Genomic DNA, 23,724 nt, shown 5'->3' with positions numbered 1-23,724 from the left:
TGAAGGGGTAAGGAGACAGAGAAACCAGATTACTGGAAGGGAAACATCCAGAAGGGGATTAATGACAATGTTAGAACAATGTGAAAAATGTAACCGATGTCTCTGAACAATACGTGTAGTAATTGTTAAATGGGAACCTGCGGTGCAATAAATTACTTAATATGGCCCTTCCAGCCATGGTCTTTGTGACTCACACACAGTGATTAAGTGAGGCTATGCAAATAAGGTATATGGATCCTGTGATGGTTAGGGTTATGTGTTGACTTGGCTGGGCCATGATTCCTGGTATTGTGTGGTTGTCCTCCATTTTATGTGCTGTGGATCCTGACCTCTACACGTTGACGAGGCAGGATTGGTGTCAGGTGTGTCTTGGGTCCCAGTCTTGCAGGAAGGCATAACTCAAGCCCCACCCTTACTAAAGTTGTGCCCTTCCCTAGGGTGTGGCCTGCATCTAAGATGTATGTGTGTGTCCTGGTGAGGCTCTCTCTCTCAGCAACTGGATTCTGCACCCAGTTTGTGATCAACTGACCTCCTCAGAGGTCTGCTGTCTGACCTTCTGATTCTGAGATTTGCCAACCTTCACAGCCCTTCGGGCCAGCGGCTTATCATGTGACCTGATTCACCAGCTTCTGTAGCATTGTAAGCCAGTAGCCTGTGGTCTGAACTGCCAGTTTGTGTTCCTCAGCCCCTGCAGCCATGTGGGTTGGAAGAAGCCTACACCTGACCCATGAATTTGGGACTTTCCAGTCTTCACAAACACATGAGCCATCTCCTTTATACAGTTTGTGAGCTCTGTGAGACGTTGCAGTGAATTAGGGAACCCAAAGACAGGAGGGAGATTACTGAGGGGAGAGAGACTAGTTGATTTTAGAGATGATGGAGTGGTACAACAGCTTGGAAAAATTGGACATTTGGGACATCCTTGACCTCTACCTCATAGGAACCAGCTTTTTACTGATCCTTATAAAAGAAATGATTCATTTAGAACCTAATTTGTTAGGTAAACTTTCACCAAAAATACAATTAAAAAAAAAAAGACATTTAAAAGACACTATAAATAATTAGGGTCACTATGAGTCAGAAATCACTGGAGGGTACACACGACAACATTAACAATTATACATTCTTCATTATGTATATGCCAATATGCAGGTCACAACTCCTATAAGGTGACCTTCTCTTTACTGCTTTCTAGGAATTAAGGTTCTGGTAACCATACCGTACCCTGCCCTTTCTGGATTACAGTACTGGAATACAGCATGGAAAAAATGTCCTGCTAATGCTAGCCTCAGCTACTGAAGGCATGATCTTTAGTTGTAGTCCCTAAACCCTGTCCTTACCTAGTAAATAATCCCTTTATTAAAATATCTTCAATTGCCCTGTTTTATTCTTGTCAGGTCTTTTTCTGATATACTGTCCTGGATCAAATCTCATTATATCAACTTCCTAAGTATCAACCAAGTTAGTTTATTTAAATATAATATTATAGTCAAAAAATGTGTACATAACTTTATAATAGGAATTATAATGATACTGCATTGTATTCATGATATGGTAATGGGATTTAACAATACATCTACTGTACTAAATTGAAATCTTTTCAGTCTACATCTGTACAATATCTAGATGCTTATATTTCCCCTAATTCTCTTAAAGGTCCACCTTAAACGAGAAAAGAATAAAAGGAAACCTGAAGAACAGACCATTTATGCAGTAAGAAACAAGTCAGCTACTTGCTTACAACGAGAGTTCTAAAGTGGTTCTCCAATGCTTCCACATGAGACTTGGCAATTTTAACAAAAGCAATGACACATGTTTTCGTGCTACATTTAATTCTATACAACATTGATTTTAATGGGAATTGCTAGTGAGTAACTATGCAGTTTTGCCCATGGTCATCAAAGTCACAAAAGCATTTATTTCTGCAGGGATCAGTTCATTGTCCTGGCCAATGGCCAATTACAAAATTGCATAAATATCTTCTACCTCACTATATTAAAATAATAATAATAAAACTATCAAACAAACAAAAAAAAAGTTCTGCAATTCTGAGTTTACTAAATTGAGAAGGGAAGTTTTATTGATTGATTGTACTTATCTTCTTTTGCTGATGTACAACTTCTTTTTTATTTATACCCAAAGGAAGTTCCATGTCAATTCAATGATCTCTTTTGAACATTTATTAGGTATGCCATATGATATGTTATAAAATGTAAAATGCTATATTAGTTCTACGTGTTATTGATTTAAAATATATTTCATAAGCAGTATCCTGACTATGAGTACACTGATGATAGGATGCTTTGCTTGTAGTTTTTTGATGCCTAATAATTTTCAAAAGAGAAGTATTTCTTTTCATTGCCTCTGTTAATGAATTAACCAAAATCAAATCAAAAACACATCGCCATCAAGTTGATTCTGATTCATTGCGACCCTCTAGGGCAGAGTAGAACTCCTCATAGGTTTCCAAGGCTGTAAATCTTTACAGAAGAAGACTGCCACATCTTTCTCCTGACGAGCAGCTGGTGGATTTGAACCACTGACCTTTCAGTTAGTAGGTGCACACTTAACCACTGCCCCACCAGGGCTCCTTGTTAATGAATTAGAACCACTAAAAACATTTCCCTATGGTTTAGATGCCACATGTCCCTCTCCTACAAAAGTTAGCGTTGGGCATGATACCGACAATTCTCTTGTTAAGATCTCAGGACTCAAAAAAGTTGCTTGAAGTATCTTCTGATCCTAAACGCTATGTTTTTAGGGAATACAGAAAAAAAAAAAAAAGTCAAAATTCATATGATTATCAAGGACTCTGAAATTATAGAGATGAAGCTCAAAGCCAGCCATTCTTATAATGGTTTGCTCATCATAGGCATATTACTGGTCATGCCCCTTACACTGTTAGTTGCTGTTCAGTCAGCCCAACTCATGGAGACCCCATGTACAATGGAACAAAACACTGCCTGGTCCTGCACCATCCCCATGAACTGTTGTGGACTGGACCATTGTGATACACAGAGTTTTAATTGGCTGATTCCTAAAAGGAGATTGCCAGCCCTTTTTTCCTAGTCCCTCTTAGTCTGGAAGTTCTGCTGAAAACTGTTCAGCATCACAGCAACATACAAGCTTCCCCTGACAGACAAGTGGTGGCTGCATTTCGGGTGCACTATCCAGAAATTGAACCTAGGTATCCTGATTGGAAGGCAAGAATTCTATGGTGAACCACCACTGCACCCTATATGTCTCTTATAGAACCCGACCAAACCTGTTGCTGTCAAGTCAATTACAACTCATTTTTTTACCAACCCTATAGTACAGAGTAGAACTGCCCCATAGGGTTTCCAAGGAGTGGCTATAGGACAGAGTAGAATTGCACCATAGGGTTTCCAATCAGTGGCTGGCGGATTAGAACTGCCAGCCTTTTGGTTAGCAGCTGAGCTCTTAACCACTGTGCCACTAGGGCTCCCTGTCCCTTACAGGAGACAATAAACAGATTAGGTTCCTCGGTCGGTGTGCTTCCCGATGCAGTCTATGCATATGGTCCTCTTCTCCAGGCACCAGTCCTCACTCCGAAGAGCTCTATTTGGTGAGGGGAGGTTTTGGCTTCTGGGCTCACGAACAGTCTTCTTTCAAGGGTCTTCTAGCAGTTTATTCAAAACCCTGAAGAGTTCTTCTGAAGAGCATGCCACAATTAAATTAAATTTAGCCAAATTAAATAACGTAAGGTAAAATAAAATGACATCACACTGATTCATGCATTGATTGGTCTGATTTGTAGACACTTTGGAAAGTTTTATATTTGATCATAATGGTCCTCAACCTTTAGTGCACATTCAAATTATCTGTGAAACCTTTTATAAATATTAATTCATATACCTCCTTGTACTTCCTGAAATAAAATCCCTGGATCATGTGTTTCTTAAAAAATCTCCACAGTTTCTATGTCCCCAAAAGATTGAGAATGACTGGTCTTGGGCCAGCTTTTACTCTGATTAATTGTGGTGCTTTTAATAATTTCGATAAATGTTGGTATCAAGCCCTTGATTGGTAAATAAATGGCTCACTCTAACAATCTGACATTTGGAGTATTGGATTTTACATTCTGTATTTTAATTTAAAGGAACTCTTCCAGAAATATTAACCTTATAGAAAAATGCTAGAAGGAATGATTTTAGCAGTTCTTTTTAATGAATAACCCACTGAGATTTAAGAAATAGTCTGCATACTTTAAAATAATAATAGTAATAATAATAACAAAAAACGTAGCTAGTTTAAACAAACAAAAATGTATTTTATTCCTCCAAATCAGGTAATTGGTATACTTTTCCTAGTCAGAAAAATTAAAATGTACGATAGGATTGTAAAACTCCGTTAGTAACCCATCCAGAACCTAGTGCCGTCGAGTCGAATCCGAGTTGAAGGCTAATGGTGAATAGTTAAACTATCCCATAAGGACTTAACTGAAAACTTTTTTTTTCATCCTATATACTCTTCCCTTTTCTTCACAAGATTAGAATGACACTGAAAATTTAAAAATGCTTAAATGAAAACTTCTATTGTCATCAAATTTTGAGTAGGCATAATTAATTCGTGTAGTAAATTTTGTTTGTATTTTTGAAAATATCATTGACAAAATTTTGTATAGTATTCCATTGTGTGAATATACTATAATTTGTTTATCCATTTGTCCCTTGATGGGCACCTAGGTTGTTTCCATCTTTTCGCTATTGTGAACAGTGCTGCAATGAACATGGGTGTGCATATATCTATTCGCATGATGGCTCTTATTTCTCTAGGATATATTCCAAGGAGTGGATTGCTGGATGGGATGGTACTTCTATTTCTAGCTTTTTGAGGAAGCGCCAGATCGATTTCCAAAGTGGTTGTACCATTTTACGCTCCCACCAGCAATGTATAAGTGTTTCAGTCTCTCTACAACTTCTCCAACATTTATTATTTTGTGTTAATATTAGCCTTGTTGGGGTGAGATGGTATCACATTGTAGTTTTGTATTGCATTTCTCTGATGGTTAATGATTGTATTTCCTCATGTATGTGTTAGTACCTGAATGTCTTCTTTGGTGAAGTGCCTGTTCATATCCTTTGCCATGTATGTATCCTGATACTTTGCTGAAATATTTTATTAGTTCCAGAAATTTTCTTGTGGATTCTTTGGGGTTTTCTGTATATAAGATCATATCATCTGTAAATAAGGATACTTTTACTTCTTTACCAATTTTGAAGCCCTTTATTTCTTTTTCTTGCCTAATTGCTCTGGCTAGAACCTCCAGCATTAATGTTGAATAAGAGTGATGACCTTTTAACAATTTTTAATGTTGCTTTTGAACTATGTAAATACAATATTTCTAAATAAGTAGCCACCAAACTTAATCCCAAGAAGTAATCACATCTATATAAAATCAATTCCCAGCATTTTAATCCCAAAGGGCTACATTGCACAATTTGAAGTAGTACTTGTGAAGGAACTAATCATCAAAATTATGAGGCTGTAGTATACCTGGCCCTGAATGAGCTCTTGTGTTGCAAGTAGTAAGGAATACCTTTCCTTGAGCTCTTTCCTGTGGCATACATGCCCTGCCATATAATAGTTACATGTTTGTACCATCTCTGTCACTGACAGCTGCATCTTTAAAGTAAATAACCTATTGCTCATTTTTTTTCTGCTTTAAGTGAAAATTTATAGCTCATACAAAAATTGATGCACACGTTGTTATGTGACCCTAGTTGCTATCCTTATAATGTGCCCACACATTCCACCTTTTCACCTCAGATTTCCCATGTCCATTCAACCAGTTCCTATCCTTTTTTTCCTTCTCATCTCACCTCCTGACAGGAGCTACCAATTTAGTTTAGTGTATCTACTTGAACTAAGAAGCACATTCTTCAAGATTATCATTTTATGTTTTATAGTCCAGTCTATTCTTTGTCTGAAGAGTTGGCTTTGGGAATGATTTTAGTTTTGGGTTAACAGAGAGTCCAGGGCCAAGCCTCAGTCAGACCATTAAATGTGGTCTTTTTACTAGAGTTTGCGTTCTGCACCCCACTTTTCTCCTGCTCTGTCAGGGACTCTCTGTTGCCTATCACTCATCTTTTATCAATTATTTATCCATTTACTTAATCAGTCAACAAACATTTACCCATGTATACTAGGTGTTAGGCACTATACTTGTTGGACACTAGATACATGTAGTTGGATACTAGCACAGTACTTAAAGAGCTTGAATTCTAGTGAGGGAGAAAGAAAAGTAACCAAAAGTGTAAAGCAATGTAAATAGTGGGAAAATGCCAAATAAACTCATTATGCATAGTTCAGGAAATAATTATTTGAAGGGAATTGGGACTGGAAAGGAGCATTGGTGGCACAGTGGTTAAGAGCTCGGCTACTAACCAAAAAGTTGCCTGTCAAAATCCACCAGTTATTCCTTGGAAATTCTATGGGGCAGTTCTACTTTACCCTATAGGGTCGCTATAAGTCAGGATCTACTCAAGAGAAGCTGGTTTGGTTTTGGTTGATTTGGGATTAGAAAGTTGTAGCTGTGGAAAGCTTACTGATTAGTTGACTGAGCTGAATCCCAATATATAGAACAAATTCCTTTTATCCACTTCTGCCCAACACCTCTCAAAAATAAGAATGGATGGATGGACGAATAACAAAGAAATCTCAATTAAAAAATTCAGTTACAAGCTTTATGAAAATTTGCACTTGCCCAGAGTAAACAAGGAGCCCCTGAGAAATTAAATGTTAATGATTGAGCAATGGCCAACATAGGTCAAAGGGAAAAATATGAGAAGCTAACAAGTTGTCTATGTGCTCACTCATTTCATCATAGTGCCTCTGCTTACTCCTAAGGCTAATAGTGCTGCTGAGACATTGGATTTTACAAAGTAGACTGCTATTCCGCAGTTTTAAAAATTGTTGACTGCTCTTACAATATAATCAAGAAAAACATAACTATAAGATTGCTGATCTACTTGAAAAATATAGGACACACATAAAAAAAAGTCCCTAAGCACCTACTCCAAGTCATTTCTGCATAGATGTCCAGGGACCTCTGGCTTGTAAAACTGTCACACATTTCCACAAACTTGTTTTGGTTGTATAAAAACACTAAGCAATATTTATAGAGTTTTAGCCTATAAATTTTGCTTATTATTTTTATATAAACCAAAACAAGTTAGTGGAAAAGTTTGACAGTTTTACAATGAACTTTTAAATGTTTTAAAATGAATCTGCAATGATGGGAGCTATGCCACCTGTATTTCAAATACCAGCAGGGTCACCCATGGTGGACAGGTCTCAATGGAGCTTCCAGACTAAGACAGACTAGGAAGAAGGACCCAGCAATCTACTTCTGAAAATACTTGCCAGTGAAAACCTTACGGATAGCAGTGGAACACTGTCTGATACAGTGCTAAAGATGAGCCCCTCAGGTTGGAAGGCACTCAACAGATGACTGGGGAAGAGCAGCCTCCTCAAAGTAGAGTCAACCTTAATGATGTGGAGGGAGCCGAGCTTTTGGGGACCTTCATTTGCTGATGTGGCACAACTCAATATTAGAAGAAACAACTGCAAACTTTTTAATAATAATAATTAGAACATTGAATGTTCAAAGTATGTATCAAAGACAATTGGAAGTTGTCTAAAGTGAAATGCAGTGCTTGAAGATTGCTATCCTTGGCATTAGGAGCTAAAATGGACTGGTATTGGAAATTCTGAACCAGACAATCATATGGTCTACTATGCCAGAAATGACAAATTGAAGAGGAACGATGTTGAATTCATTGTCAAAAAGAACATCTTAAGATCTATCCTGAAATACAATGCTGCCAGTGATAGGATAATATCCACACACCTGCAAAGACTATCAGTTAATATGACTATTATTCAAATTTATGCGTGAACCACTAATGTCAAATATGAAGAAATTGAAATTTTTACCAACTTATGCAATCTGAAATTGACTAAATGTGCAATCAAGATGCCTTGATAATTAATGGAGCTTGGAATGAAAAAGTTGGAAACAAAGCAGAAGGACCAATATTTGTAAAACATGGTTTTGGTTATAGAAATGACACCTGAGGTCACGTGGTAGAATTTTGCAAGACCAACGACTTTTCATTGGAAAAATCATTCTTTAAGAACATAAATGGCAACTACACACATGAATCTTGCTGAATGGAATACACAAGAATCAAATTGACTACATTTGTGGAAAGAGACCATGGAGAAGCAAAGTATTATCAGTCAGAACAAGACTGGTGTCAACTGAAGAACAGACCCTCAATGGCTCATATGCAAGTTCAAGCTGAAGCTGAAGAAAATTTAAACCACCCACAAGACCCAAAGTATGAACTTGAGTATATCCCACCTGAATTTAGAGACCATCTCAAGAATATATTTGACACATTGAACACTAACAACCAAAGACCAGACAAATTGTGGAATGACATAAATAACTGGTCAACCTTCAACCATTTCAGGAGGTATTATATGTTCAAGAACCAATGGTATTGAAGGAAGAAGTCCAAGCTGCACTGAAGGCATTGGTGAAAAACAAGGTTCTGGGAATTGACAGAATACTAATTGAGATGTATCAAGAAACAGATGCAATGCTAGAAGCTCTTACTTATCTATGCCAAGGAATTTGAAGGTAGGTATCTGGTCAACTGACTGGAAATGATCCATATTTGTGCCCATTCCAAAGAAAATTGATCCAAGAGAATGCAGAAATTCTGAAACAATATCATTAATATCATTAATATTGCCTTCATTATGGATTGTACCTTAACATAAGGAAAACAAAAATCTTCACAACTGGACCAATGAGTAACATCATGATAAAAGGAGAAAAAATTGAAGTTGTCAAGGATTTCATTTTACTTGGATCCACAATCAACAGCCATGGAAGCAGCAGTCAAGGAATCAAAAGACGCATTGCATTGGGCAAATCTGCTGCAAAGGCCCTCTTCAAAGTGTTGAAGAGCAAAGATGTCACCTTGAAGACTAAGGTGTGCCTGACCCAAGTCATGGTATTTTCAATTACATCATATGCATGTGAAAGCTGGACAATGAATAAGGAAGACTGAAGAAGAGTTGATGCCTTTGAATTGTGGTGTTGGTGAAGAATATTGAATATACCATGGACTGCCAAAAGAATGAACAAATCTGCCTTAGAAGAAGTACAGCCAGAAAGCTCCTTAGAAGCAAGGATGGCGAGACTGCATCTTACATACTTTGGACATGTTGTCAGGAGGGATCAGTCCCTGTAGAAGGACATCATGCTTGGCAGAGTACAGGGTCAGTGGAAAAGAGGAAGACCCTCAAAGAGGTGGATTGACACAGTGGCTGCAACAATCAGCTCAAGCATAACAATGATTGTGAGGACGGCTCAGGACCGGGCAGTGTTTCGTTCTGTTGTGCATGGGGTTGCTATGAGTCGGAACTGACTCAACGGCACCTAACAACAACAACATCATTAATATCACATGCAATAAAATTATGCTGAAGAAAATTTTTAAAAAATGGTTGCAGCAGTACATAGAGAACTGCCAGAAATTGAAGCCAGATTCAGAAGAGGACATTGAACAAGGGATATCATTCCTGATTTCAGATGAATCTTGACTGAAAGCAGAGAATACCAGAAAGATACTTACCTGTGTTTTACTGGCTATACTAAGACATTCGACTGTTTGGATCATAAAAAATTATGAATACCATTGAGAAGCATGGGAATTTCAGAGCACTCAATTGTGCTCATGTGGCTCCTAGAGAAAGTTGTACAAAAAAGAACATGGGGATCCTTTCACCATACTTATTCAATCTGTATGCTGAGCAAATAATCTGAAAAGGTGGACTATATGTAGGAGAATGCAGCATCAGATTGGAGGAAGACTCATTAACAATCTACAATATGTAGATGATACAACCTTGCTTGCTAAAAGTAAAGAGAACTTGAAGCACTTACTGATGAAGATCAAAGACCACAGCCTTCAATATGGATTACACCTCAACATAAGGAAAACAAAAATCTTCACAAGGAGACCAATAAATAACATCATAACAAACAGAGAAAATATGGAAGTTGCCAAGGATTTCATTTTACTAGGATCCACAATCATTACCCACGGAAGTAGCAGTCAAGAAATCAAATGATGCATTTCACTGGGCAAATCTGCTGCAAAAGATCTCTTTAAAGTGTTAAAAAGCAAAGATGTTAGTCTAAGGACTAAGGTGTGCCTCACCCAAGCCATGGTATTTTCAGTTGCCTCATATGCATGCAAACATTGGACAATAAATAAGGAAGACTGAAAAATTTATGCCTTTGAATTATGGTGTTGGCAAAGAATATTGAATATACCATGGACTGCCAGAAGAATGAACAAATTTGTCATGAAGAAGTACAGCCAGAATCCTCCTTAGAAGTGAGGATGAGAAGACTTTGTCTCACATACTTTGGGCATGTTATCAGGAGGGACTGGTCCTTGGAGAAGGACATCATGCTTGATAAAGTGGAGAGTCAGTGAAAAAAAGGAAGATTCTCAACTAGATGGACTAACACAGTGGCTGCAGCAATGGGCTCAAACATAGCAACAATTGTGAGGATGGTGACCATCGGGCAGTGTTTTGTTCTGTTGAACCTCATGTCGCTAAGACTCGAAGCAGCAACAAAAACAAAATGAACTTAAAGCTTCATTAGCTGTTCTATACAATTTTTTGTGTGTGTATTGTTTTTTTTTTGGTAATGCCAAAATGCAATCACCCAAGATCTAATAGCATTGATTTATTTGCATATGATATAAATATGTACCTGTAAAAATGGCGTGGGGGCAGCGTCTGACTTCCTCCAACCCCAGAAGTGGGAAGAAGAATCAAGATCAACAGCCCAGAGCTGATTCCTATGAAGCAGAGGTCAGACACGCTTTCTCTCTTAGCCATTTTTACCAACTCTGACCAACCATACCTCCCACAGCACTCTATTGGGTTTGATAATTCACTGCAATCATCACACAAAACTCCCAGACAATACTCATGATTATGGATTTTATTAGGGAAATACAGTTACAATTCAGGCTCAAGAACACTCAGGATATAGTTCTTCCATCAGGACAGCCTCTTTCCAGCTGTGCTCGCAGGCATGCTTCTCCCTGGACCTAGGACTCTCCCCAAAGTACACAGCCTTGTCTCTCCATAGGCCAAAAAGCTCAGCACGCAGTCTCCTGCTGCCGGGTCTCTGCCACCACTTCTTGCCACCTTCAGGGTTATAGCTCACTGTCTGTCTGCTGGGTCCAGTAGCTTCTCAGTGCAGGTATTCTGGGTCCAAAGGACTTGTTGGCTCCTGGCTGTTCTTCCTTGGTGGTGGTGGGGTTCTCTCTTTCTCACCTCTAGAGTCACTCATTTCAAGCTCAGCAAGATGGCAAAACCGACCAATCCCTTTGGTTGGTTACCTTATCTGCACCATCCCACCCATCACCAGGTTGGGAGTTACAAGGCCACGGCTAAGAAGGCCACCCAAGAGTGATCCATCACACTGCAATATCTTACTATTTTTTCTCTAGGCAAATCATGAAGGACTAAAATAGGAAAGAATAGGAGAAAATGATATTTATAGAGCATTGATCATGATACAGAAAACAACATATTTGGAAAACAGATGCAAAATTATTTTATTTTTAGCTACCCCCTCTTCAGGAAGTAAGCTGTTAAACAGTAATTTTTTGAACTATTTAAGCAAAATTGATTTGATGTTTTCTTTTTATTTGGGGCTCGGAAGGAAAACAAGTTCTAGTTGTTGAAGAACCATTTTAAAATGCAAAAAGTGCATTGGTCTCTTAACTCCCAAGTTCTTTTTCTGAACTGGCCTCATCTTTGTACACAACTGTATGCACATTTTTGATTTTTGACACAGGAGAGTGAGTACAACAAATCGCCTGGGGCCGACTCTTACATAAAATATCTTTATAAACTCTTAAAACTTTACAGAATCATGGGAGTCTTTAGAAGTAATTTAATCTAGCTTATACTTTCATTCATCCAACACATATTTATTGAGTGATTATTAGTCTAGTCCCTATGGAAAAAAATTCCCTATCATTATGGGGTTTATAGTCTAGCCTAACCTGGAGGTTTAAACAGTTTGGGAGTGATCTACATTGCCATTATTTGGTCTTTTTTTTTTTTCCTATTCTCTCTATTCTTTTGAAAACGAGAGTTAATAAAATAAACGAGTAACTGAAGCAAACTCTAAATAGACCGCAACAGCCTTAAGTTGTGCACACAAGTCATCTTAGAAGGGAGTAAGTGAATATTTGAAAAAAATAATGCCAAAAGACCCATAGTTCAATATTAAAAGCTTTCTAACTAGAGTTGTCAGATTAAAACAATCACCAATGAAACTACATCAAAAGTCTCTCCAAAAGGCATAACGAGGCCTATTTACATACAGGAAGTTTTTCAACACGAATTTTTTAAGGAAAAATGCATCCCCCTATAATAAAGTGGATCACATGACAGAGTTGTAGAATTTGGTGTGTTGGGATAGGGCTGACTAAAAAAAAAAAAAGGTGGGGTTAAATAGATAGGGTTTAGGAGTTAGAAGATAAAAATGTTATGCAAATTAAAATGGTATTTCTCTATTCTTTTAAAGTATGGGGAATTCCTCTTAGATTTAAGGATGAATCTCATAAACTGTTATCCTGTTATTCAAAGAGCCAAAGATCACTTTGTAATCATAGTTTTATCATTTTTCGCTAAAGACACCCATATCTGAAGTCAGGATACTAGTGTTTATATTGAAGCTACTTCTTTCACTGGCAGTGTTATAGAGGGCATTTGCTCACCTCAGTTTTTTCATTTGTCCAGTGGGGATTAAAAGACTTATCTACACAATAGGTGTTATACTATATTTATCTGGGATTAATAATATATACATAAATGCACATACAGACTACTTATAAACCACTAAAACACATAATAACATTAATAAACCTTATCACTTAAGGTATTTTCTCATCCCTATACTTTTCCTCAGGTATCCCTTGTGGCACAAAGGTTAACCACTTGGCTGCTAATCAAAGTGTTGGAAGTTAGAACCCACCCAGCAGCTCCTTGGGAGAAAGACCTGGCAATCTGCTCCCATAAAGTTTACAGCCTAAAAAAACCCTATGGTCGCTATGAGTCAAAATAGACTCACTGACACCTAAAAACAACATACTTCTCCTCGTATTTTGCAAACTAATTATATTGCTTATTAATGTTATTTTTAAAAATAAAGATTTTCTTTTCGTAAATTTAAGTTTATCTGTTTTTGACCTCTGTAGAGAAAAGATTATTATATGGGTTTATCCTTCATATCTATAATCATATAGAACAGTTTGCTTCCAAAAAGAATGTTAAATTCATTTAATCATCTGATTATTTCATTGAAATCTGTTATTGGTAAGAGGCATAGCCTCGGTGACATCATACATAAAATAATAATTAAGTAGTAAAATGAATCCAACGTGGGATCTGAACACAGTTCAGGTCACATTCAGCGCATTAATTTTCTTGTCATAGTTATACAGTTTTTTATCATGTTTTTTCTTGTGGGAAAATCTATATACACAAAAATCATGTATTTCTATTTACTATTTACATAAAAAATGTGTATCTGATACAACGCAGCTTAAGAAATAGAACATTACCAGTAACTTAGAATCTCTCGTAAACACTTTACTATCCTCCAGAAACAAAGAGTATCCTAAATTTTGTTTTAATTATTACTTGCTTTAATTAATTGACTCATGGTGATCCCATGTGAGTCAGGGTGGAACTGACTCTATAGGGTTTTCAAGGTTGTGACCTTTCAAAGGCAGATCACCAGGCCTTTCTTCTGGGTGGGTTCAAACTGCCATCCCTTTGGTTAGTAGTTGAGCGCTCAAGCCTTTGTGCCACCCAGGGACTCCATGAGTTGAATCAACTCTACAGCAACTGGTCTTTGGTTGATTTATAGATATACAACAATATATGCATCCTTAAAAGATGTATCAGTTAGTTTTGCCAATTTTTGTATTTACATAAGTGAATACCTCTGATAGAGCAAACAGACCAAATATATGATAGAGAATATTCTACCCATGCAATTAACAAATTTGATCAAATGAGTCAACATGTAAAACATTGTACTAAACGACGGGAGAATACAAAGATTTTCTAGAGTTACTTTTTACTTGAGCTACTTGGATGATTTCGTTTTTCTTCCTTGTTCTTCCTCCTATTTTACTTTACTAAATGGAAGATTGGGTTATGTTACTTTTTCACAGTCAAAGGAAGAGCAAAGATATCTCGCAGCTGAAGTGTGGGTGTGGTCATGTAGACAATAGTAAAATAACACATGGTGAGTTTTTTTTTTAATACTAACAAGAAGTATTACAATTGATGGGGAAGGGTCATGAAGAACTGTAGGTATAAGAGTACATCGATGCACAGAAATGGGTGAGATCATCATCTCTCCAAGTCTACCAAAAATAAATAAAGTCCATATGCTAATGAACTACAGCAGTTACTTCAATTACAAATCTCATTTACAAATCTGGAAGGAAAATAAATCCATTTTGTTTTCTGCTCTCATAGTAGTAAAGTGTGAAGATAGGTATTCCCTAAAGTATATTTAGGAGACCTGTTCTCGCAGTAGTTAAAAGCTCAGCTACTAACCAAAAGGTTAGCAGTTTGAATCCACAAGCCACTCCTTGGAAATTCTCTGGGGCAGTTCTATTCTACCCTATAGGGTTGCTAAGATTCAGAATTGACTCGAAGGCAGTTTTTTTTTTGTTGTTTTGTTTTTGTTTTTTTAAAGTATATTCAATACCTGCACGATATCCCTTCAAAGGTAGAAGTACTTAACTGGAGTGATTTACTTGAAGTTAAAATAATGGACAAAAAACAAACAAAACCACTGCTCAGATGTAAATGTCTGTGCTATCATCTTAAATAAGACTAAAATAAAACATCAGTAGAAAGATGACTGATCTGAAGATAGAAACATGCCATGAGAGCTTTTATTTAGGATATCAAGATATACAAATAAGTAAATAACAATGAATATTAACAATAAATATACATGAATTTCAGGAATAGAAAAAAGGCTTCTACTTTTAACTGTAGAATATAGCACTCATCTCTTGATTATTATGTAAGAAATGGTTTAAAAATTATTGCTTCTATTTAAAAGGCTGCAAATACTCTCAATAGCATCCTCTCAAAGTTGAGATACACAGAAACATGCTAAAAATTCTACAATATTAATAGAATGGCCCCCTAAATCTATAATCATGAGGGATAATGGAGTATCCACAATGAGGTTTTATTATGTCTCCTTTCTTATACCCCTTAACTGTTTTATCCTGCTTCAGTTATTTGTATCTTTTCTCTTTACTCTTCCTTGATTCATGTCAGCTCTTTCTTTCTCTACTATCCCCCTTACATTTTTCTTGTCTGTTTTCTTTACCCCTATTCATTCCTCTAATCTCCAATTCACCGTCTCCCTGCCTTTTAAAAACAAATAGCTGTGCTGATAGTTCTTGGGTATAGAAGCTGGAATCAAGTTGTGAGTGAATATATGTTAGAATAATAGTCAAAGGCCTATTAGTAATGATATTCCAGTCATTTAAAAGAAAAAAACAGAGCTATTTTCAACTAAAGAAACTAAAGAAAGAAAAGAAAATAGCAGAAGTAGGCAAAATTATAAGAATGCCTTGACTATATGGTAGCTTTGATTCTGTTATATGAAAATCTGATTAGCAAAGATCTTTTTTATAACATCATATTATACAATATACCATAGTATACACCTAAAATCTTCTAAAAACAATATACAAATACATTAAATCTAAGGCCTGGTTCAAGGAAGCCAACATTCAGGGGTTCTAGATACATAGGTTCTCTAAGTTCCTTACAAACTATAAATGGCCAAAAAAAAATTTGGTTGCCTTTAATGTCTAGTTTAAACAAGCCATCCAGAAATTTAATGTACACTTGTCATGGACTTATATCCCCCCAAAAATGTGTGTATCAATTTTGTTAGGCCACAATTACCAGTATTGTATGGTTGTCCTCCATTTTGTGATTGTAATTTTATATTGAGAGGATTAGGGTGGGATTATAACACCCACCCTCACTCAGGTTACCTCCCTGATCCAAGGTAAAGGGAGTTTCCCTTGGGTGTGGCCTGTACCATCTTTTATCTCTAAAGAGATAAAAGGAAAGGGAAGAAAGCAGAGAGTTGGGGACCCCACACCACCAAGAAAGCAGCACCAGGAACAGAGCACGTCCTTTGGACCCAGGGTCCCTGCACCTGAGAAGCTCCCCCACCAAGACTGAGGACAAAGATCTTCCTCTAGAGCTGACAGAGAGAAAAAGCCTTCTCCTGGAGCTGACACCCTTAGTTTGGACTTGTAACCTACTAGACTGTGAGAAAATAAATTTCTCTTTGTTAAAGTCATCCACTAGTGGCATTTCTGTTATGGCAACACTAGATGACTAAAACAGCACCCCATCTGAGAGTTAACTACTTTAATTGGGGCATCAATATTGTGAGATTTTCCATTCTTGATTTTAATACTCTTAAATTAGCAGGGTTGTATTTCACCATATTTATTCAATCTGTATGCCTAGCAAATAATCTGAGAATCTGGACTATATGAAGAAGAACGTGGCATCAGGATTGGAGGAAGACTCATTAACAACCTGCACGATGCATATGACACAACCTTGCTTGCTGAAGGTGAAGAAGACTTGAAGCACTTACTGATGAAGTTCAAAGACCACAGCCCTCAGTATGGATTACACCTCAACATAAAGGAAACAAAAATCCACACAACCAGACCAATAAGCAACATCATGATAAACAGAGAAAGATTAAAGTTGCCAAGGATTTCATTTGACTTGGATTGACAATCATTACTCATGGAAGCAGCAGCCAAGAAGAAATCAAAAGACGCATTGCATTGGACAAATTTGCCACAAAAAGACGTCTTTAAAGTGTTGAAAAGCAAAGATGTCACCTTGAAGACTGAGGTGTGCCTGACCCAGGCCATGGTGTTTTCAATTGCCTCATGTGTATGTGAAAGCTGGATGATGAATGAGGAAGACAGAAGAGTTGATGCCTTTGAATTGTGGTGTTGGCTAAGAATACTGATTATACCATGGAAGAATACTGATTATACCACGGACTGCCAAAAGAATGAACAAATCTGTCTTGGAAGAAGTACAGCCAGAATGCTCCTTAGAAGCAAGGATGGCAAGACTAAGTCTCACATACTTTGGACTTATTATCAGGAGTGATCAGTCCCTGGAAAAGGACATCATTCTTGGTAAAGTGGACAGCCAGCAAAAAAGAGGAAGACCTTCAACAAGATGGATTGACACAGTGGTTACAACAGTGGGCTTGGCATAACAATGATTGTTAGGATGGCACAGGGCCAGACACTGTTTCCTTCTGTTGTACATACGGTCACTTTGAGTCGGAACCAACTCAACAGCACAAATACAACAATAACAAAATAGCAATTTCCTATGAATTAACATTTCCCAGCTAAGGGCTGCAGATATTCCCAGTTTCTTTAGGAAGTTGAATATTTAAAAACTTGTCCTTCATTAAAGTTTGAACAAAAGTTCTAATAAATCTACACTTCATTAAGTGGTTCACCTCCTACCTTAGAATAAGAACTTTCTTAGAGTGATAAAGCTAACCCTCTAAGCAGTTGTTAACAACTAGATAAAGAAATGAACCCATTTTCTTTTTTACTTGCCTTCTTCAATAGCAGTCTGACAGTTTTAGGTCAACCAATGGTTTCATTCTCTTTTTATCAGTATCATTTGCCTTCTTCAACAGCAATCTGACAGTTGTAGGTCAACCAATAGTTTCACTCTGTTTTTATCAGTACCATTAGTCCTTCCAGTAATATGTATTTTTAAAAACGAATTTGAAAATGTGGGGCTGCCAATGTTGTACAATATCTAGCCTGTGTTTTCTCACCCATAGGTACTATTAGCTTAAAAGATAACACCACAGATAAGAGCTGCAATCAACTTCGGCAAGTTCCCAGAGACCAGCTCCTGCTTTTTGCTGATTAGCTTCATTCAATTATGTCTTCTTAATTGTTCATGTGCTAAAGCTCATTAAATGAAAAATAATATTGCTTTTCTGTGGGTAGGGCACTTTAGATTTGAAAAATGGCCATTTCATCTCTGCCTCAAAGGCACGAGTGAATTAATATGATGGTATCTGGAAAATCTCGATAGGTTTGGGGAAAGACAGTCCGGTTCCAAGAAGGGAGAATAGGATTAATAAAATTGATCGCTAAATCAAGTCAGAAACAAAATTACTCCCAGTTTTTCCTTTAAGGCTAATTTTCAGGAAAATTAGACCCAGTTTGGTAGTATTTGAGTATGCTCACACATGTCATATAATTTTCATTTAAAGAGATAGTTATTGCTATTTCATTATAAATTGGATGAGCTATGGCCGCTAACCAAAAGGTCAGCAGTTCAAATCCCCAATTGATCCTTGGAAACCCTATGGGGCAATTGTACTCTGCCCTATAGGGTTGCTATGAGTCAGAATCAATTTGACGGCAATGGTGTTTTTTTTTTTTTTTTTTTTGGATAGGCGAGAAAGGAATAAATCTTGGAATTCACTTGAAAATAAATTTTGCCGGTTTAAGAAAAAAAACATAAAGTTCTATTACAGTGTTGTTCTAAGAGTGGAGAAACTAAGGTTCATTTATGTAAAATAGATTGATTGAGTACCAACTACGTTCCAGGCCTTGTGGCATGTAATGGGATACAGCAGCCTCTGGCTTCAAGGGGCTTGCAGTGTAGTGGAATAGAAATAATAACCCAAATGACAAACATTTATTGGCTATTTACTGTGTGTATATCAAGGTCTTACTCTACATATGTCACCTCACTTAATCTTTTTAACAACCTTAATATACAATACCATGTTACCTATGTAGAAACTAAGCCTTAGAAAGCCACTACCCAATGTCAAAAATTAAACCTCTTGATATTGAGTCAATTCTGACTCATGGTGACTCCATGTGTTACAGAATGTAACTGCTCCATAGGGTTTTCTTGGCTGTAATATTTATGAAAGCAGATCCCCAGGCCTTTCTTCCCAGTGCTGCTGAGTGTCATACTGTTTGTACCACCCAGAGACCTTGTGACATAATTAGTAAATGCTAAAGTTTAGATTTCAACAGAACCTGACTCCATAGCATGAGCTCCTAAACACAGGCAGTCATCACTTTGCATTGTTCTCATATGCACAAATCGTAGTGTACTACAGTTTAGCGAAATAACAGTAGCTCCCAAACAACACAGTTCAAATTTCAGTTACCATAGTGTATTAACTGTAAGTAATCACATAATGCACGAACTTTGATTTTTAGCCCAAAAGTACTACGTAAATACTAGATGTGCCTCATAGTCAGTGGTCAATCATGTAACTCCTTTCAAAGTCTTTGACCATTGATCACAGCACATGTATTACTCAGTTCATGCAGAAAGCAAAGTGTGTAGTTGTGTTATCTCCTTGTTTGCCAATAATAACCCCAAAAGGCATTTTTCAAAAATGGTTAATTGAAAGAGGGATTCGTCCAGGGAAGACGAAAGTGCAGCATAGAAATGAAACATAATTTCATCCACTCTTAAAGTAAAATTTGAGTCAAACATAAATGGAGTTACAGGAGAAACAGCCAAAATTGGGTCTTCAATTCTCAATGTAAATTACAGTGTGCTAAATGATTATTAGTTTTAGCATTTTTTAATTTTCCTATAAATTTATATTTACACACAAAAAATTAAAAGTCACAGTCATAATTTTTCTCATGTTAAGATCACTCTGCACAGTTTAGCTTGCACAACCATTTTTGTGTTCCCACACTATGTTGCAAAGTGAGGACTGTCAGTGCTAACTTATTATCTGCTTGTTTAAAGTGAGGGGCACATAGTTTAGTATCAAAACCAAACCAAACTCATTGCCATCGAGTTGATTCAAACTCATAGAGGCCCTCAAGGACAGAACAGAACTGGTCCACAGAGTTTCCAATGAATGGCTGGTGAATTCGAACTGCTGACCTTTTTGGTTAGCAGCCGTAGCTCTTGAACCACTACACCACCAGGGTTTCCACTTTAGTAGTTGTCATGGCCTGAATTGTGTCCCCCCAAAATATCTGTCAACTTAGCTGCGCCGTGATTCTGAGTATTGTGTGATTGTCTACCATTTTATGTGATTTTCCTATACGTTGTAAATCCTATCACTATGATGTAATAAGATGTATTAGTGGCAGTTATATTGATGAGGTCTACAAGATTAGGTAGCGTCTTAAACCAATTTCTTTTGGGATATAAAAGAGAGAAGTGAGTAGAGAGACATGGGGACCTCATACCATCAAGAAAGCAGTGCCAGTAGCAGAGAGCGTCCTTCGGACCTGAGGTTCCTGTGCAGACATGCTCCCAGACCAAGGGAAGACTTCCTCCAGAGCTGATAAAGAAAGAAAGCCTTCCCCTGGAGCTGACATCCTGAATTTGGGCTTCTAGCCTACCAGACCGTGAGAGAATAAATTTCTCTTTGTTAAACCCATCCGCTTGTGGTATTTCTGTTATAGCAGCACTAGGTGACTAAAACAGCAGGTGAATATTATTTAAGATGTAGTAACACTAAATCAATTTTAAGAGAGTTTTTACTATATATTTTTATCTATCATATTGCTTAAAATACTCATAGAAGGGGCATCCCAGCTGATGATATAATCATCATCAACAAAAATAATTCATTAATATATTTATTAGTCAATTTAAAAATTACTATAATGTGTTTGGTAGAGCTACATTGTTCACTTACATGATTAAATCATCTTGCCAGTGTTCTTACTATAATCATATCTTAAGACACATATTGCTATATTATTTTGTGTACATAATGTAAGAATTTTCCATAACATAGAAGCTTAATAATTGCATGAAAATTCATAAGGTAACATATGGTTATGTCTTTAAGAATCATCAGTGTGTCACACTTTGGAGAAAGACTGAAAATGGCTGCTTGTCAGAGGGAGAAAATGTTGATGTTATAAACCTGGGGATCTTTTCAAACACATTCTTAGAGTTTGAGCCTGTAAGAGGAACTTTGTTCTATTCACGAATATATCCCAAACATAGGCACTCAATAACTATATTTTGAATGGATGGTTTGAAGGAAACTGGGATTTGATATTCTTCTACTGTTCTGCCTTCTATTCCTCTCTGATCTCATCTAGCAGTCTGCTCTTCACTCGCTCCATTTGAGTCACCCTTATGTCTTCGTTCTTCATCAAGTAAGCATACCAAACATTCTAAGATCTTTGCATCACTGTTGCCTCTTACTGTAACACCCTTTTCCAAGTAATCAAATTAGACCACTCCTTCACTTCCTTCAAGCCTGTACTTAAACATCTCCTTCTCAGTGAGGGATAACTGACAACTATTAATATTCCCCTCCTCATTACTATTCTTTTGTTTGTTTTATCCATAACACCTGCCACCTATTGACATATAAACTCTTTGGTATTATCTGTATCATTTCTTATGTTCATTGTTTATTATCTATGTACCTCACTAGAATGTAGACCCTAAAAGGGCAGATTTTTTTTTCCTATTATTAACTGAGAATAGATAAAATATTCTTGGATAGCACTCACATACAGCCTAGAAATGCTTATTTCCCTCTTGCTATGAGGAAGACAGAAAGAGACTGAAGAACAGAAAACAAAAGTTTCAGACCTATATGCTTCCTTCAACATGAAAGCAATAGGTTAGGATCAAGATTACGGGGAAAGGTCAAAGTTTAGACCCGGGCCAGGAAAATCAGGAATGCCTTTAGATAGAATCAGCAGTCAAGAGCCTAAGAGAAGGTCAGAAATCAGGTAAGCGAAGAAATCAAGTTAAACTTGTTCAGAAAGCACGTAGCAGGGAACGCAGAAAGATTGATGAAAGGATGGTCAAAGCTCAAGGCAACATCACAATAAAAGCCATCAGAATCCAGGAGTGCAGTGGAATTTATAAGGAAAAGATGAGAGAGCAAAAAGGGTACATGAGAGCAACTTTCAAAAGCTCTATCTTGTGTTGCTTAGAGCCTAACTAGTCTAAATTTTTTAACACACAATTCCCAGGTGTTATTATCCTAAGGCCATAAGTTGACGGTTGCAAATACCAGTGTATTAAAAAAAAAAAAAAAAAGACATATTATGCCAATGTGAGTTGAAGCTGGGCATATTTATTAAAATCAGTAATAAAGTCTTTTAAACTGTTTAGGTTATTTGTATTTATTGAAATTTAGTATGTTTTCTAAAAATAAAAATACATTTGTAAAAGTAATGAGATGTTTTCAGTGTTTGCATTTAATAAATTAATGTTTTTTACATACAGTAAATCACATAATATGGCTTGATATAACTGAACTAGTCATAAAATAATGACAGGATTTTAGAGATGAATTTAAGAGTACTACATGTGGTATAGATTGATAACGGGATATATCCCTATATAAAATTTGTCTACATTTAATGATTTTCTTGACTGAGGTACCTAGGGTGAATTTCCTGATACTTTCGCTCCCTCTACTCCTCACCCAATATATGATATTCAATAAGGATTTTAAATATGGAAAGCTTATGGGAGGATGGCATAAGTTGTATGGGGAGAACAGAGTAGGAAAGCATACTTGACATACAGCTCCTTGCCCTCAGAGGCTTCTCGATTCCTGGCATGTGTTTATTGTTTGCACATTATACCAATTTGTCCGCATGCCAAATTTAATGTAGTTTTGGGTTCAGAGTAGAAAGTAATATCTGGCATCCAGCATTAGAACTGCCTTAGCATTAAAAAAAAAAAAAAAAAAATCAGTAAAATAATATAATGAATTTGAAGGTAATGAAGATTTTCTTAAAATCTGGATTATTTTAATATTTTTATTAGGATTACTATTAGATAACCTTAATAAATCATTAGGAACTTTTAAAGGTTTTTCTTGTCTAGGGCAAAACATACTTAAAGGTCTTTTGGAATAGTGGGGAAAAGTGTGTTGCCACGAAGTCTACTGACTATGTAAGGCCAGACACTTCTATTCACGCTCCCTCAGTGCTCCACATGCCTTTGTGAAATCACTGCCTCTATCATTGTGATTTATGTGAGAAGACATGCAAAGTTTTTGAGTTTCTGAAAATAAAATTTGAAACATTTTTCTTTAACAAATAGTGCAAGTAACAGAGCTAAAAAGAGGAATAGTCATAGCTCTGTCCACTGTGGGGTTCTCTATGTAATAACTTCACTCAAAATAAAAGGAAAAAGTCACAAAACAAAATGTCAGTCATAAAAAAAAAAGTCTTTCGTTTTTTTTTTTAAATAAAAACCTCCTCTTAACCATGCGTTTTAACATGGAACAGGTTGCTTGAATAAAATGTAAAGTTTCCAACTTGAAAAATATATCCTCGATCATCATATATACTATACCCAGCAGGAAAAAACAAAATAGCAAATTTACAAAATCCCTGTAACTGGCCCCATGGTCTTATTCTCAGATGCTTGTTTCATCTGCCAGGTATGTTCTCCTGGATACAGACCTCACCATGGTTGCTGGGGTTACACACAGCTAAGACTAACCCATGGAGCACTCATCTGGCTGGG

At 36.8% G+C, this 23,724-nt stretch overlaps 1 protein-coding gene across 1 annotated transcript in view; it reads right to left on the bottom strand.

The window, feature by feature from the left end:
* Positions 1 to 23,724, bottom strand: part of PCDH15 (protocadherin related 15) — a 999,309-nt gene that overhangs the window by 793,707 nt on the left and 181,878 nt on the right. The gene's annotated exons all lie outside the window — the stretch shown is intronic.

Source organism: Elephas maximus, chromosome 16 (genome assembly GCF_024166365.1).
Source record: "Elephas maximus indicus isolate mEleMax1 chromosome 16, mEleMax1 primary haplotype, whole genome shotgun sequence".
NCBI lineage: Eukaryota > Metazoa > Chordata > Mammalia > Proboscidea > Elephantidae > Elephas > Elephas maximus.
Note: the sequence above shows the minus strand (reverse complement) of the source record. Positions and strands in the feature narration are given on the sequence as shown.